Source organism: Haliaeetus albicilla, unplaced genomic scaffold (genome assembly GCF_947461875.1).
Source record: "Haliaeetus albicilla unplaced genomic scaffold, bHalAlb1.1 scaffold_138, whole genome shotgun sequence".
Classification (NCBI taxonomy): Eukaryota; Metazoa; Chordata; class Aves; order Accipitriformes; family Accipitridae; genus Haliaeetus; species Haliaeetus albicilla.
Genome location: NW_027212470.1, coordinates 32,376 through 47,865, shown reverse-complemented (window position 1 = coordinate 47,865; position 15,490 = coordinate 32,376). Strand labels below are relative to the sequence as shown.

At 48.5% G+C, this 15,490-nt stretch overlaps 1 long non-coding RNA gene across 1 annotated transcript; it reads right to left on the bottom strand.

Moving 5' to 3' along the window:
* Positions 1-7,629: 7,629 nt before the first annotated feature.
* Positions 7,630-11,589, bottom strand: LOC138684171 (uncharacterized). Its single transcript, XR_011323556.1, has 3 exons — positions 11,427-11,589; positions 9,530-9,655; positions 7,630-7,717 (listed from the first exon to the last, which is right to left on the bottom strand). It is a non-coding gene; the product is annotated as an uncharacterized lncRNA (long non-coding RNA).
* Between the last annotated feature and the right edge of the window lie 3,901 nt (positions 11,590-15,490).

The following is a 15,490-nucleotide window of genomic DNA, read 5'->3' as shown; positions in this document are numbered from 1 at the left end:
GTGGAGAATGCATCAAATATAACAGAAAATTATTTTGGACGTTCCCAGTTTACATTTGGAAAAAAGAGAAAAAAAAAAAGAAGAGGAATTAGGTATTAAAAGAGCAGCACTGAATGATAAAGCAGTAGCAGTCCCTCTACCACTACAAACCCACACCCCCACACGCACGTACGCACGCAGACTTAACACCACCAAACTCCCATTGACTGTGACGTTCACCTCAGCTTGCTGGTCTAGAGATACTGAATGCCTGGAGCACACCAAGGATAACTGAAAACGTCTGCATGGCTTTAATGGGAATCCTCCAACTGAAACAAAGCGCTTTCTCCCTCCGTCTCCGTTGGCACATCCCCAAGTCACACTCTCACTCCTCTCCTTCAAAGTCAAGATTCCTAAACGTGAAAAGCGGGAGTGGGGAAAGGCGAAGGGAAGAGAAAAAGAGGGAGAGCATCATCAGTGGAAGACCTGCCAGCTGCTGCTGATTCAGCCCTGTTCGGGGGACCACCCCAGCAGAGAGGAGCTGGTTTGCATGCCACGGTCCTCACTGCCTGTTCCCAGGGACAGGCCGTTTGCTCAGCCTTGCCGGCCAAAGCGTGGGAAAAGCGTAGGCACGCGCCGTCGCTTGCAGAGGAGCACGGTCACGTTCACGTGCAATCCTTTACCTTTTTCCTCCCTGGATTCAAAGGGTTTCTGTCTTCAAAGTGAGAGCCTTCCATACGGTCGTTTGTGACATTTCATCCAGGGTAATAATCTCAGAAGGATCAGTCCTGCAATAAATATTTTACATAGCAATCCGTGATTATGGGAACTGATGCCACCAAGGGCATTAGCATCAGCAAGAGGAACAGCAGAGCCCCGAGAATCAAAGCTCCGCATAAGCGTGGGAGGTTTTGCTGGATGAGGAGTTTTGGGAGGCAAGCCGGGGAGCCGCAGAGCAACAGCTCTGTGCAAAGGCTCTTGCTGGGGTTTAGCCCCGGTCCGGGTTCCCAAGCCACTGCTGGTACAGATCACGCCTGCAACTCCTCATGTGTAAGCATGAGGATCTCCAGCTACCGTAAAGGCACTGATGATGCAAGCTTTGGGGGTCAAACGCGAGTGCTGCAGCCACTCTGCTTGGGGTCAGAGCCCTGCGATCACCTCCTGCAGCCCTGCCCCCGAATTTGATTTTCCCACCAAGCTGCCTGCTGGTTTCTGTGGGATGCCCCACAAAGAGGCAAGTGGAGAAAACTCTGCCAAACACCTTCAAGCTAATCTTGCCGGGGGTCCTGGCGCTTGGTGGGGCTTTACCTGTCACTGCCTTGCTTTGGGATATCCACGTCACTGGTCTTCCCCACGTTCAGCTGAACTGAACTTGCAGCAGCAGCAGCTTCCATCGCCCTCCTGGACTCCTGATGTTAAAAAGGGACAAATCACGTTCTCTGTCTTTGGTCAAAGTGGAGATAAGCTGAATGCCCAGCACAAACTTAGCAGTCTGCCCTCCCCTTCTGCCCCTTGGCAGCTATAGGTATTAGTGCAGCAGGGGAGAAACCGTTCACTCCAAAGATTTCGGGGCAGGGGGATTGTGTGTTCAAAACACGATTACGAGCAAATCTTGCCAGCAGCAGCAGCAGCAGCAGCAGCAGCATTACCATCTAATAATAATCATCATAATGATAATGACCTTTGTGAAAAACAACTCGTTTTAAAAATTACACCTGTATTCAACTGTTCAGCTCACTGCTACTTGAGGAAACAAAGGTTACAACGTGGGATCCAGGCTATTGGGATCTATTTCGACTGAGTGCTGATCTTCCCCCAACGTTTCCAGACAAGCTGTAAGAGAAACAGGCAATCTCACAGCCCGACGGAGATGTCCAGCCCCGAGGACCCAGCAAGCCTTACCTCTTCTTCTTCTTCTCCGGCTTCATTTCTGGCATCGTCCAACTTCTTCTTCCTTTCTGGCATAAGGTCATCCAGAAAGCCGAGCTCTCGCTTTGAGAAGCAGAAATCCATCGCTTTCCGGACAAAGACGAGAGCCAAAACCTTCACGAATAAGAGGGAAGATGCGGTGAGCTCAGAGACGATGCCACCTCTCGCTCCAACGCTGCAAACACCCCGCTGCCGAGCGGCAGCAGCTCTTACCATCATGGGAAAGATGATGGCGGCACGGGACACCTTGATGGTCCAGAGCAGGACGAGGCAGGTCAGCTGGATCACCGTGAACAAATGCACCTTTCGCAAGGGCACGTGCCGCAGGTAGATGAAATCCGGCTGGTGTTTCGCCGGCATCCAAAACAGCTTCAAGCGATCAAAGAACTGCAAAATAAAAGGGAAAGGTTGCCACCTTGGGACTGCGGCAAGTTTCTGGCCCTCTCGAGACGTGGAGGCAGTTTGCAGCATCTCGCTTGCCGTCAGAAATCCTGGATCCCACCGCGTTCCTCCTGGGAGCAGCACCCATTTTCCCTTCGCTCCATCTATCAACCGGCTTGCCCCTGAGAGATGCCCACCAAACGGCAACTATTCCATGCCATTCCATTATTAGCATTTCTTGGCCCACTGAATCCCCCAGCGAGGATTTCCACCAGTGGTAGAAACTGCCTTCCCTTTGCACTGAATTCCCCCGCTTTCACGTAACCAAACACTGACCGGCCCTAAACCCTGAAACAGAGAGCGCTGAACTTGCCTGGTCCTCCCAGCCCTATATACCTCCTGTGCCTCCACCAATCTTTTTCTTACACAAAAGAGTTTCATTGCTTGCTCTGCGAGAAGTTCTTCCCATGCCACTGCTTTTTTCCCTGCTGCTACGGAGACAAAATACCAGGGAGCCGACATGCTGCACGCTGTAAAAGAGTCCGTACCTGAATTCCTCTGAGCGACGACACACCCATGTAGAGAAAGACGCCATAAAGCACAGGCATTGGTATAAACTGGGGGGGAAAAGAAAAAAAAAGAAAAGAATGCAATCGTTTCTTTTTCTATATTGCATTTTCAGTATTACCACCCTCTTCCACAGGCACTGCCTAAAATTGCTTGAAGCTTTCCAGCTTCCGTTCAGGCTTAGAGATGGGTCAGATTTTAACCATTAAAGATTTTGTGCGCACGAGTGAGCTAAGGCTCTGCTTTAGGCTGAACTTGGGAGTTACCTCTCCTCAGAATAATCCTATTTTCCAGAAAGGTTGGAGGAAAATAGGCGATTTCACCCGTGCTACCCTATGCCGCATTCTGTGGCGGTAGAAAAACACTTCTGCCTATTCTTGGGGCAACAGGCAAAGGCCACAGGCCTCCTTTTAGCCTAGAGACGAGATTACTTTGTGGGAGGAACGTGCAAGGAAGCCCACGGGGATGACCTCAGTGTGTTTAGCTCCTGGGAACGGCTGCTCCGGGGCGTTTGGGGAGCAAATTGCAGCCAGTAAAGGGCTGCCTGTTTGAAAGAGAGCAGATGTGCTGGTCTGAATATGCTCAACTGTAACCCATAAACATGGGCGGGCCTGAAAGGCACCCGAAAATTCAAGCAGTTGCGTTGCTCGCTCGCCTCGAGCACACCAAACGGGGGCCTGAAGGGCTGCAAAGCCTAACGGAGGCTGGTTCCCACCGTGGGTCAAGCCCCAAGGGTTGGGATCACCTCCTCCTCCTCCGCTCCACAACTAACTACTCAGGCCTGCAGAGAGGGGACTGTTTTTCGGTAACCTCCAACAAGCTCGCGGTTGTTGGGTGGTTTGCATTTTCCTCTCACCTTTAACATGGAAGTGAAGAAGACGGAGCAGCCCATGAGCACAAAGATCAGCAAGCCAGTGACTCTCTGCTCTCGTATCCCCAGAAACTTGGGTTGTTCTCCTGGAGCTGAGCAGTCAGACTCTACTTTGAGGCTATTCACGTGGGTGATGGACAGGACGGTCGCAGCCACAAACCAGGGCAGCCCCATCACAGAGCACACCCCGAGCATCACGGCCACCACAAAAAGGTCCAGGTGGTACCCGCATCCTTTCTGCAGGCAGGAAAACAAGAAACAGAGCATCCCATAGCACAAGAGCAAGGAGAACGTCGCAAGTCAGACTCAAACCCTGCTCAAGCACAAGTCAACTTCTTCAGAATTTAAAACAAGAAATGGAAACGAGTAAGGGTGTATGCAGGCTTTGCACAAGCACCTGGCATGAAAATCTGGCAGGAGTTCAGACACAAGGGATATGGGGAGCTTGTGCGATACATACTTCTCCAAAAAAAACCCACCCACAACCCAAAACCACCCAACCATTTTTTTCACTCACAAAGAAAATTCTACCACTTGCAAGGAAGGTGTGACTCTGAGTTATCCCTGGCAGCGCATCAAAACAATTCATTCCCCGCACCTCCTGCTGCTGCCATTTTAAAACAAAAACGCGCTTCTGTATTGCTCCAAGATTAATTTGCTCCTCCAAAAGGTTGCTCATCTGAACTGCCCTGTCACTTGCTCCCTGCATCATCGCTAATCCAGGAGAGCATCCTGCCACGCAGCCTGACCTTGTCCCAAACCAATGCCTTCAGAAAGCATCGGGAATAAGAGCTTCTCCCCAGACCTGCAGCCCAGAAGGGGCTGGGGCTGGCGTCATCTCTCACAGGCCCTTACCTTCAGCTTGTGCTCCTTCCTGTTCACAATAACGGCACTGATCTGCTGGTCCATGAATATCAAGATGGTGCAGAGCAGAGCTGGGACGAGCGCAGCCAACACCGTCCACCAAGGGTTGGGTCCTATGGGGTTGATGAACCACCCGCGGTCGTCTCTGGTAGGCTGCAACAAAGCCCACACATCAGCATCGTCTCCCAGCCCAGGCACTCCACTGGCTTTCATTTTCCCCTCCCTCCCTGTGTCAGAGCACCTCCCAGCCCTGGCTTCATGTCCCCCTCTCCCGTGGGCTTCAGCAGTGCCAGTCTCCTCTTTGCAAGCACCTCTAGATGCTTCTCCTGTAGGTATCTAGTTTTGGGGCCATCTTCTCCTTTCCAGGAGGAAGCAAGGCACTTGGAGGTGGAAGAGGAGATGGTCACACCACCAGCATCTCCTCCAGACTCAGCCCTGCCCTGCCCCGGCATCACCTTGTGGCACCCCCACCTGCCAAAACACCCCATTACCTTGAACGCATGGGGGACCTGGAGCTTCGGCGATGGGATCCCAACCACAAAGTCAAGGAGCACCATGATGACGATGGTGAGGAAAACAGCAAAGTCGCTCACTGTGGACCGTACCTGGGGCAAGGAACCAGAGGTGAAAGGGGCATGGCAAACAGGGCCGTAACGTGAGATGCAAGAGTTGCAGACATCCACAACATTAAGGCTGGTTAACCAGATCCCACCACCCCTCTGAGCACGTGCAGCCTGATCCCTTGCTTAGATACTGTTGCTGTGTTTGTCCCTGTGAGATCTGGTGTCAGACAATAAAAAAAGCTTAATTAGGCGGACAAGGGTTGGTTTAAGTCAAAACCTAAAAATAATAATAATAACATTAAAAATAAGAAAACAGATGCCTGCCACTACAGCTACACTCACAGCTACAATGGCAACAAGGCACTGAGGCATCCTTTAGTCCTCAAAAGGAAGCTCCTCATTTGACTCTACTTTCCGCTCGAGCACATAATGCACAGAAGGTAAGGAAAAAAAACCCCAAACCCCAAAACTTTGGGAAACCTGACTTCCTACTACCTGAGGAGGAAAAAAAAAAAATTAAAAAAATCAAACCCCAAAAATGTTCAGTCTGGGGCAGGTCATGAGGCAGGTGGGAAATGCTACGATGATTTTGCACTCATGGAAATGAGTGCGGGACATCCAAGCTCTTGGAGAGCTTGGCCTGCAAAGGCCAACGTTTCCCAGCTTGACCAAGGCGGGGCAAATACTGCTTAGTGCTCCGGGAAAGCCATTTTGGGAAACGAGTGTGGAGATGGACGCTGGCCACCATCTTCTGCTTACTCTGGTTGGAAAGTAGTGGCTGGTTTTAAACTTCTTCAAGAAGCTTGACAGGGCAAAGGTGGCGAAGAAGAGGATGCAGCACCAGAGGAACACGTCAGGCGTGTAGGGGCCGTCGCGTCCACAGGCAGGTCCTTGAAACTCCCCACGCAAATACCGACATTCCTGGAGAAACAGAGCGTCAGGACACAAAGGCAGTGCACGTGCGGCAGGGAAACCTCGCATAGCTAGGGGGTTTTGAGGATCTTGGTCCAAGATCCACGACCCTGTAACTGCTCCTGCCAATTATATTTAATTTATTATATGAGCTCCTGCTCATTATATTTAATGAGCAGCAGCAGCAGCTGAACAAGTGACACATCGAACTACAGAGCGGAGAAATGAGATGTGAGGGGACACCATACCACACACCCTCGGCACGTCCTCTGCCTGCCATTTGAGCAATCGTGGCTAGAGAAGACACCAGAGGGAAGAGGAAACACTGGAAACTCTTGGGGATAGAGAGAGAGGGAAGAGGGAAGGAGGGCTAAAGACAACCATGGTAGGAAAGGAGGAGAAGAGACAAATCGTCCCGTCCCAGGGGAGGGCTCGCAGAACCTGGCCAAGAGGGCATGAAGGCCACCATAAGAGCCTGCCGCCCTAGGCCCGGGCTCTGCTTCCAGCAACAACAGCCTGAGAGGCTGCTCAGACATGCAAATTTATGCATGTACCTACAGACAGCACTGAACGAGAAAGCAAGGCCTGGGGGGGAGCATTTCCCCTCTGCTCAGGGCTGCTGAGGCCAGTCTGTGTGCTCCGTCCAGACTGGGCTCCCCAGGACAAGACTGGCACTCACTGGGGTGAGCCCAGCAAAGGGCCACAAAGAGGATGAAGGGACTGGAGCACTCTTCATAAGCGGAGAGGCTGGGAGAGCTGGGACTGTTCAGCCTGGAGAAGGCTCAGGGGGCTCTTATCAATGTACACCTCATGGAAGGGAATGAAGAAGAGGGAACCGGGCTCACCTCAGCAGCACCTTCTGGCAGGACAAGAGGCAAAGGGCACAAACCACAAAACATGAAATTAAAGCTGAACACAAGAAAAAACTTTCTGACAGCAACTGTGGTCGAGCACTGCAACCAGTTGCCTACAGAAGTTGTGGTGTCTCCACCCTTGTAGCCCACTCAAAACCTGAGGGGACACGTCCTGGGCAACCTGCTCTGGGTGACCCTGCTTGAGCAGGAGGGCTTGGACTCGATGATATCAAAGGTCCCGAAAACCTCAATGGTTCTGTGAAAGCCACAGACAGAGATCTCTGCCTCAAGCCGAGAGGCAGCAGTCATCAGCCGACTCAGAGGAGCAGGCTGGGAGGCAGCTAGAAAACTCTTCCCAGTTCCTCCCTTGTCATCCCTGCCTCAGGTGTGCAAGCCAGTGCACCGCTTTGTTGAGCTGCCCAGTTCTCATCCCGCTGTGATTCTGCAGGTAACATTAACACAAAGGAGTGAGAGGGGAAGAGCTTTAGTTAACGGCATGGGAACCTGAAAGCACACGACAACTTGTCCCCAAACGTGGGCAATGTTGCTTAGATTCTGTCACCTATGGAAGAGAAGGAAGACGACAAATGGGCCAAAGGGTTACACAGGAATGAAATACGAGGAAGGTGCAAGAGACATCAAAAACATCGATATGTGCCCCGGAAGACTATTTTGTAGTCAACTGACCTGCCCATACCTGACTGTGGGCATGAGGCCTCCGCTCCGGCTTCCGCTCTTCTCCCCTTCACTGTTTCTTCCACTGCAGCACTTTCTGACACTTCTTTTCTTCTCTTGACCTTCAAAACATTGCAAACTTGGTATTGATAAAATTTGATTTTGACTTTTCTATCTTAGAACAAAAGTCAGACTTAATATACATCCATGTTTCGCAACATTGTCCAGGCTTATACAACAAAAAAACCAAAAAATATCTCAGGAATAAAAGATTAGCTGCCTTATTCAAACAGAAGGTAAGCACTGAGAGGCCATCCAGAGAATTATGCTCAACAGTTTTAAACAAGAACTACTGCTTCCCAGGACATCCTACTTGCTCCATTTTTAGAGGAGGGCCTAGGAACATAATTAGCAGGAACATAATGCTAGCAGAGAGAGCGGGATTTCCTCGGGGGGAATTTGGACAGGACACCTTCACTAATTCCCTCCATCTTCAGACACTTACCTGTATTGAAAACATACCCACCCTGAGATCTCACTAAACAACTACTTTCCAAAGAAGCTTAACTTGGTTGTTTTCGACACATACAGCACTTAGGAAACTACTTCATTATTCAGCAATATTGACCTCATACAGACTCTCACAGCGAAGAAACCATTTGACAGCTCAGCTCAGACTTGCCAAAAACACATTTAACTGAAGCCAGCACGGCTCTCGCGTCCTCAGGCAGGACTTCATTCAAAGTCCACTGGAATTGACAGGAAGGTTTCCCTCAACTTGGATGGTTCTAGGTGAGAATTCACTCCCACCTTACACTGCCTGACTGACACCCAGAAACAGGACAACTACAGCATTGCCTAGATATATCTTCTGCTTCTCCAGGCTACATGCAATATCACTGTTTTAAAAAAAAAAAACACAACAACACACAAAACAGAACCACACACACAACTTACAAGCTCATCACTGCCCTTGTTTACTTCTTTACCTGTAACAGAGGTATTATAAAATCTGGTGAATATTTGGTGACTGCACTTTCTTTAACCAACTTTATAGTACATTTTTGCATTGCACCGCACGTCCTGAGAACAAGATAAATGACTTAGAAACAATGCTGGACTTCCATATGATATCTTGAAACTGAAGAACTGCAAATACAGCTCTTTCAGAATTCCTGGCTGTGAATAACACATGCCAGTGGGATGGGGACAATTGCTTTGGACTACTTGTCCATTTGATAAGGGAGACCAGAATATCTACTAAGCGCTCACAAGAAAGACCAGCAGCAGCCTTTCCCAGGGACCAATAATCAGAACAGGAAACAGTAAGAAAAAAACCTCAGTTTTCACAACAGAGGAGGTTCAATGCAGAGTCCCACAGAGGTCTCAGCTGGGGCCTGAGGCTCTTCAGGGAATTCACAGAAAACCTGGAAAATGAGACACGAGGGAGGTGACAACATTTGCTAATTATACAAAAGACATTATTACCATTATTACTATCATTATTTAGAAAAACAAATGCATTCTTTCTTTAGGAAAACAGAAACAAAGAGTGTGAAATTCAGCGTCAACAAATGTAGTCAAGCACAAGGAAGAAAAACACGTGTTCCATATATATATGTGCTGGCTCCAGCCCAGCTACTGACATTCAAGAATGAAGGCTGGGAGCCACTGGGCATTGCTTCATAAAAATACTAGCTGAAGAGTCAGCAGTGGGTGAAAAGGCAAAGAGAAATTCCAGACATTTTCAAAAAGCAATACAGGACAAAAGAGAACACATTCCTATGCTCTATTTCAAATCCATGGTACAGCCATACTGCACGCAGTTTTGCTCCCTCTAATTCAAAGACACAGTGGAGGAAGGGAAAGGGAAAAGCAAGACATAGATCGTAGATGTTTCCAGACATTATCCAAACATAACCATAGTGACTTACCACAAGATACGTCGTGCTGAAAAGAGCCGAGTTCTAGATACATCGTGCAAATGCAGGGATAAGGCACAAGGTGGACATTCTCATGTTTGAATCTCATCTTCGATACTCTCTCCCATTTACTCACATCTGAGAACAATGTTAAGACTTAAGAACATAGCACTAACATTTCAAAGGAGCAGGAGTCCTCTTGTAAAGCTTCAAAAGTCATACCACGCTGAACGTATATGCAGAAGGGGGCACCTTACAATCTGTCAGTGTGAACTTGGTGACAAAACGCTCGTAACACATTACAAGAAACACTCATCCAGGTGACACTCTCCCATCAGTTGCTTGTATTAATAGCATTGTGTTTCCTTAACTGTATCTGGCTTCAGTCCTGACATCTTCCCGCAAAAAACAACATGCCAGGCGCTCCCAACCCTGTGAATAAAACCTCATCAGCTTTCCTAACTAAAAAGTAATTCTTTTAAAATTATTTTTAAAACTGAAAAGGACTAGGATTCACAGGAGTAGCGTCATTACATTCACTTCACAATTCAAAATGGGAGGACAAAAGATAATTGACATGACAAACGCCACAGATACAGACGTTCCTTCCTGGGGGTGCGCTTCGCACACCTACGAGCTCATGCATGCAAGAATGGGTGACGCCAGGCAGCAGTCTCCTTACGTGCCTCTGATCTCAGGAAGAAACAGGTAACATGAATACTTTTACTCCATTTGCTAGCAGAAACTAACATCCTGAGGACCAGAGATGGAGCCCAAGATTTGCTTAGATGAAACGCTGACACAATCAGTTCCTTTAAGGGATGAAATTGTTCGTTTGCGTTTGGCTTCAAGGACTCCCACAGCTGGTGATTAACTAAGAGGTATGCTACAGCGAGGAGCCCGACACACAGATTGCAGGACAACTCATCACACCAGGCCTCTGAGCTTGCAGTTCTCCGCAGGGCCCGGTGCTGGCTGAGCAGGTGGATGGACTTCCCAGTTCTAGAAATACAAGCTCGTGAATCAAACCCTCCTCAAGCACGCAGGCAAAACTGGCTGCGCTTTAGCGAAGCAAACCAACAACGAGGCTTCGGTTGTTTGGGTGCCTCCTGTCTGACGATGCCCTGGGCTACTTTCTCTTCCTGGCAGTAACAGGAATAAGTTGCTCTCATACCTACCAGCTTCTGACAGAGAAAGAGGATGATCTCGTTCTTGCCTGCTAGGACCAGGGGTGGCAATAACGCAGTCTGCCGAGACTGGAAGGGAATGCCTTGGAGGCGGAAACACGTGGGTGTTCGTTACTCCTGGGCACTCGGAATCACGGGAGGTGATGATGCCAAAGGGCCTGATCCGATTCACAAACTGACACACCTTAGGACTGAAAAGGCTTCTCCTTCAACTAACTTACTTTTCTCTGCAACAACAGCCTCAGGAGAGTAACTTCTTCTTAACCTTTTACACTACAGCAACTACAATATTTAATCCTAATGTACCTTACAAGAAAACTACTGCGGTCTTCTCTGCCAGTGGGCCAACGCTGCTGCGCCTGTAAGGAGCGCTTTACGTTTTATTAACCTTTTGAAAAAACGCACTAGCTTTCCTTGCAATCGCATTACGTGGGCTTCCTGGGACTTTATATATACACGTTCATTTTCTCTGGCTAAATCAGATTTGGAACGCAGGGGTGTCCATCTGAAAACACTGCAAAACATTCTTTTTACATACATCAGTTCTCTGGTGAAGGCAACAACTGAGGAGGATCTTCAGCTAGTGTAAAACTGCAAAGCTCAAAGGAGTCGTACTCCAGCTAACGATCTGCGCACTACTAGGCAGGAATGTCGAATTAAGCAATGCCCAACAGATACAAGTCATTGGACCTTTTCTTTTACAAGTAGGAAAGAAAGGGTACACAGAAAGATAGTGAAGTGGTCTGTAGAAAATGGATGTAAATCATCAAGATTTCCAAGGATTACTCGAATTGCTTCCTGGAGAGGCCAAAACAAGAAAGGAAGGAAGAATATTAACAAATAGCCACAATTCCACTGTCAAGTACAGTTTTCAGGCTTGGGAAAAAAAAAATTACAGCTTGCAGGAGTCATGGAAGAGCAGGTTCCAGATATTTTGCTTTTCCTCCTCTCCTTCTTCCCCCCGCTCCCTCCCATCACCTTAGAGCATGCTGCCCTAACAGATTCACAGAAATTGAAGTGAATGAATATCTTAACCCTGAATTAACATGGAAGCATTACTACGGAGAGTGGAGGTGTGCTTTTAAATTTAAGAAGTTCTACATTTAAGAAGCCTCCTCCTTGCCAGCACAACACGTGCAGTATTGACCTGTTTCAAAAATAAACATATTCCCCTTTTTTGGAATATTGACCCAATTCAGTTACAAAGGAACTGTAATTCAGCCCCAACAAACTCCTGCTTTATAAATGGGAAACTTTTTCTAGGAATACCTTTCAGTATTTTCAAAAGTGAAAAAGAAAAAATAATTAACCAATAATTTTCTGTATCAGTTAAGATCAGCACATTTTCTTCAATAATATTTACAATGCTACTACTGTACTCTGAAGATTTGTTTAAACTTAACTAACAGGAGCATTTTTAAGCAGGCAGTATATTGGTCTCATTTCCTCGGGAATGGCAGGGGCTTTCTTCTGTCTCAGGAAGAAGATGACAACAACAGAACTCATCAGCTGTCACCAAGCTTGGCCACAAAGTAATGGCGTCATTAAAAGAACGTCCCCTGGCTTCCACAGCTATGAGGAAAGCACGTGCAATTGAGCATTAGATTAGCTGCTACCAAGCTAGCTCACCAGTACTGCCACAGCTCCTGAAAAACTAGGAGGGTCTGACAGCTAGTCAAGCCTGAGAAGTTCAAAGCAGGGGTCAGGTCTGGGGCCAAGAGCGAAACCACGGGAAAGTGCTACTGCAGAACGAATCTGAACAGGAACCAGCAAGGCACGGAGTGCAACTAGCTCCACAAATAGCAGTTTTCATTTGTCCAATTTCAACAGTCGGTAGCTTCTTTGAAGTATTTCTGATAAAAGCATTACTCGCTTACGCTAATGCTGCCTGTTGATGACATTTTTCATTTACGTCCTTTTTTTCACCCTCGTACTCTCCAGAGAAGTTCCCCATTACTCGCACTTGAAATGCTGCATTTGACAAAACGTCCTCCGTCCCATAACAAACAAAAGATTTGCTCGGCCTAACGTTCAGCTAAGCTCCCGTGGACCTGCTTCATCTCCTACCTCTAACTCCTTGACAGCACTTTCAGTGGTGTCGAGATCCAGACGGCTGTGAAACAGAGAGAGTTAGTCCCACCCCAGCCAAAAAGCAACAGAGCTACATGCCTTGGAAGAGTTTAAACAACAACAAAACATCATTCCCATTGCACTGAGAAAATACTTAGCAGGCAGATGAATTCCCAGTTTATTGTTCTTAAAAAACATCCAGTCTTCCACAAGGACTGTTTCTTTTCCATTTTATGCCCATTTGTATTTTGTGCGTCTGAGGATACAAAGGATGAGAGATCAGATCTTTTCAGTCAATCCTCACTAACCTTTAGGACTGGGGTTTTTGACAAGGTGCCCTCAAACCAGCACCTCTCTCTTCCAGCCTATCGCAATGCCATTCTGCTCAAGGGACTAAAAGAAGGAACCGGCAGGACGTGTCTCTCAATCCCCTCCACAGTGCAAACCCGCAGAGGAACGGGCCTTCACAGCATTGGAGCTAGGCCCTGTGATGCTGGGAGTTATGGACTGCCTGCATCAAACTGTGTTCCCAACTATTAACTACATCTTTTGTAAGCCAGCTTCTCAAAAGTTGTTTGCTGCCAGGTATCAGTCAACAATAAAATGCACAGGGAGAGAGAAGGTCTCAAAGAAAAGCTGAACCCATTAAGAAGTAAACAAATGTCGCACAAGTGTCACTTGGAAATAAGGAAATAGGGTGGAGTGTAAGGAATTACGGCATGCGAGTATTCTCTGGTATATGGTCTGGCAGGCAGCCATTCTCATATCCTCCACAGTCAGGGGCTCCAGCCAGAACTCGGTCAGAGATGAGAACTTTCCTTCCTCTTCAGAAAGGCCCTCTCCTTCCTTAATATGGAACAAGTTAATGAAAGGAGTTACACAGCGTGCCACAGCAGAAGGACAGATATCACCCACCCAAGACTTACGCTGTGGTCATGAAGTCTTCATGAATCAGCAGGGACACAAAAGTACGATTCAGGAAGGGACGCTGAAGCAGGGATGAGGAGAAGAGGGTGGAAAGAATGGAAGAAAGCAAGGGGCGATGACAAGCTGCCAAACTCAAACAAATGCAGTGCTCTCTCTACCATGAGGAGATCAAACGCCTGCAGGCTGCTCAGAAACGTACGCACACTACTGGCAGTGCTGTCCAAAGGGATTACACTGAGGGAAAGAGCTTGGTCACAGACAAGAGCAACGTTTCAAGCATCTTCTGAGCACCACACAACACCACAAGACAGACAACACACCTTCCTCTCCAAAATCAACACAGAGAACAAAACAAGGAGGAAGGTTAATCCTCCTGGATCTGACACTATTCCAGCAGAATGCTAATAAGGAAAGCTAAAGAAACAACTGCATTTCAATTCAACCCAAAATAAAGTCATGCAGCAGAATTTCAAAGACTCATCCTACTTCTCCAAAGGAAAAAGGAGACTAGTGTGGCATGAGATTTAATGCAGCTTCAGGTCTGGAGACAGCCTAATTCGCGGGGTGTTCATAGCACAGTCTCTTCAATTCTGCAGCAGCTAACAACAGTCACTTCCAGAGTAAAGCCAGGCCCTGGCAATGCCTGTACACATCTCATTGCAAAAGCAAATTCACTCACACTCATAAAACCACTCTCTAGCTCCCTGGCTGCCAACCCCAAACGCGCTCCCCCGCAGGAGCTCCCCGGACCCTGCTCGGGCCACCAGGGCTGGGCTCAGGAAGGAGTTTTTTCCCCCGGGCAGATTGGCACAGGTCCCGGGGGGGTTCGCCTTCCTCTGCAGCACTGAGCACAGCCCCTTGCCGGGGTCCTCGGGGCCATTTCTGGCCAGCGAGTCCCTGCTGTCGCAGGAGCAGGAGTCCAGCTGTGCCCTCCAGCCCTCCGCCTCTCTTCCCTGGGCCAGCTTGGCAGGGGAACCTCACGTCTCCAGGTCACCTGCAAAACAAGGAGCCTCAAGGAAGCCGACTTTTCCCTGCTGCTTTTAAGCTGGTACACTTCCGTGGGGAGAAGAGAAAGCCTGGGGGTGTGTGGGGGGGTCTTATCTATCTATCTATACCAATCTGTCTAAAGCTGCTGGGAGGGAATGAAGATGAGGGAGCCAGGCTCTTCTCAAGAGTGCCCACTGAGAGCACCAGAGGCAACAGGCACAAATTAAAACACATGATATGCTCCAGCTGCACATGAGAAAACAACTTTTTCCTGTCCACGTGGTCAAACACTGGCACAGGTTGCCCAGGGAGTTTGCGGAGTCTCCGTCCTTGGCGATGTTCAAAACCCAAGGGCACACTGTCCCGGGCAACCTGCTCTAGGTGAGCCTGCTTGAGCAGGCGGGTTGGACCAGAGGAACTCTACAGGTCCCTTCCAACCTCCACCCTCCTGTGTGAGTCTGTGCTTTGGTTTCACTCCTAAAGCACCTGAACTCAGCCCTGATGCCTACTGGAAAGGGTGCTGGGGCAAGGCACGATCCCAGACTCCTTCCCGAGGGTTCATCACAAAACCCCATCTACCTAGTCCAGAATATCATATGGCAGACACACTCAGAAGAGAGAAAAGATCCTTTTATTGCAAACATCAACTGCGGCGGGGGGTGGGCCCAGGAGTCACAGGGCTTCAGCCAATAACAGGGAAACGGCACCTACAACAACAGAGTCAGAGAGCACTGATAAACCCATGAAGGCAGGAATAGGCAGGACTTGGTTCCCCTTTCTTTAGGGAACACCGTTGATGAGG